Below are 2,500 nucleotides of genomic sequence, written 5' to 3'. Positions count from 1 at the left end.
CGAAGAGCTTCAGCCTTACTCTTGGCTTCAGCTTCAAGCGAAGCTTGCATGGACTCAATTGCACGCTGGTGACATTTACTGCAAGTTCAGAATAGATGATGTTACATACCTAAATTCATAAAATGCACATGGAAAAAATGTATATGTTGGTTATAAATAGGATACACACATCCACACATACAGATACACACATTTATATGTGTGTAGCATAAAAAAATAGCACATATCACATATCTGAAAGTAAGCAAGCAATATTTCCAAAACAGCACTGATACTCACCGAGTGGCATCAAACTCTTCTTCCTTCTCCTGAATGCGCTTATCAATCTCCTGCCTGACTTGGCTCAGCTCCAACTGACCACGAAGAACCTTGTTCTCTTCCTGTTCAAGGGCAGCTTCGGCCTCCTCAAGAGCAGCCTGAAGCTCCTCCTTCTCGATCTCGAAACGCTTGGCGTTCTTTTCAATCTCATGAAGAGAGCGCCACCCTCGCTGATCTGCTCCATCAAGTCCTTGATCTCTTCAGCGAGACTCTTGTTCTCGCGACGAACAGTATCTAGGTGTTCCAGTTTTCCTCATACATGGCCTTGATGCGGAAGTGCTCAGTGGAGTACTGACGACATTCTTTTGAGAAGCATCAAGCTCAGTTGCCAGTTGGTCAACCTTGATCTTCCAACTCATTAACAACCCTGTCAAAGGTCTTTTGCCTCTTTTCAGCAGCATTAGCCAAACCCTGAGCCCGGTCTACCTGAAGCTGCATCTCATCGATTCGGAGAGAATGTGTCCCTTGGCCTTCTCCAGCTGCATATTCTTGACATGAGTTGTTCAATTTGCACCTCAGCTTCCTCGAGACGAGCGGCAAGCTTCAGGCGGGCGGCCTCGATTTCTTCAGCACGGGCAATGCCTTCCGTTTCATATTTTGAGCGCCACATATGAGCTTCAGCATTGGCCTTGGACAGCTGGCGGTTGGCATCAGCCTTGGCTTCAGTCTCTTCATCAAGCTGCTCACGAAGACCATCCAGATCATGCTCTAAGTTGCGGAACTTGCCAAGAAGGACACTACGATCCTGTGTGAATGAAATAGTATCATGGCTTTCATTTAAGATTTCGTGCTTCAGGATATTTGTTTTTATTTAGACATACACATGCACACACACACACACACACACACACACACACACACACACACACACACACACACACACTATATATATATATATATATATATATATATATATATATATATATATATATATATATATATATATATATTTTTTTTTTTTTTTTTTTTTTTTTTTTTTTTTTTTTTTTTTTTTTTTGCCCTGTCCTACAAGGAGGTTGGCGATCATGGATTTTCCATGATTTTCTTGGCAATTTAGAGCGGTGGTTTGCCGTTGCCTTCCGCCATCTCTATTTACCCGGTTCTGGGACCGGCACTGACTTGGGCTGGCTTGCCCACCCAGTGGCTAGGTAGGCAATCGAGGTGAAGTTCCTTGCCCAAGGGAACAACGCACCGGCCGGTGACTCGAACCCTCGAACTCAGATTGCCGTCGTGACAGTCTTTAGTCCGATGCTCTAACCACTCGGCCACCGCGGCCCTATATATATATGTGTGTGTGTGTGTGTGTGTGTGTGTGTGTGTGTGTGTGTGTGTGTGTGTGTGTGTGTGTGTGTGTGTGTGTGTGGTGTGTTAATATATATATATATATATATATATATATATATATATATATATATATATATATACTATATATATATATATATATATATATATATATATATATATATATATATATTGTGTGTGTGTGTGTGTGTGTCTTCTTATTTATATATTATTCTAACTTCCTACCTTAGATTCATCTTCTACTATCTTTTTAGTGTCATCCAGCTGAGTTGTAAGAGAAGTTTTGAGATTATTCAGCTGATTTATCTGATTTCTGCCTCTTCCAACTGACGAAGGAGGTCACCGTTCTCCACAGCAAGTTTCTTCTTCTGGGCATCGAAGTCATTGAGAGTTCGAGTCGCTTCATCCAGCCTGGCAGTCACGTCGTTGATCTGCTGCTGGATGCCCTTGTTGGCCTTCTCAGCAAGTGCCTGGTCAGTGGAAGACAAAAATTCAGAAGTATTATTGTTGATGGTATCATTGTTATCAGTATGATTGATACTATTGTCATTATCATTGTTATTATTATTATTATCATTTTCCTAATTATTATTACGATTATCATTACTAATGCTATTGTTGTCAATTACTATTATCATTATCATTGTTGTTGTTATTGTTTTCTTAATCATTATTAACACAACTTTTACTGTCCTCAATACTGTGATCAATAAAAATACCATTATCATCACAAACCTTGTTGTGATGGTTATCATTGTTGTTGTTATCATTATCATAATGGTGCACTATTATTATAACTGTTGTTATTATCAGTATGGTCACCATCATCACGACTAAGATATTTAATTTAATGCCAAGTTATTTTTTTCGGATATTATGG

General features: G+C 39.7%; 1 pseudogene; it reads right to left on the bottom strand.

Moving 5' to 3' along the window:
• LOC119570373 overlaps nt 1–2,500 on the bottom strand; it is a 25,223-nt pseudogene that overhangs the window by 1,016 nt on the left and 21,707 nt on the right.

The sequence above is a fragment of the Penaeus monodon genome, unplaced genomic scaffold (assembly GCF_015228065.2).
Source record: "Penaeus monodon isolate SGIC_2016 unplaced genomic scaffold, NSTDA_Pmon_1 PmonScaffold_2525, whole genome shotgun sequence".
NCBI lineage: Eukaryota > Metazoa > Arthropoda > Malacostraca > Decapoda > Penaeidae > Penaeus > Penaeus monodon.
Note: the sequence above shows the minus strand (reverse complement) of the source record. Positions and strands in the feature narration are given on the sequence as shown.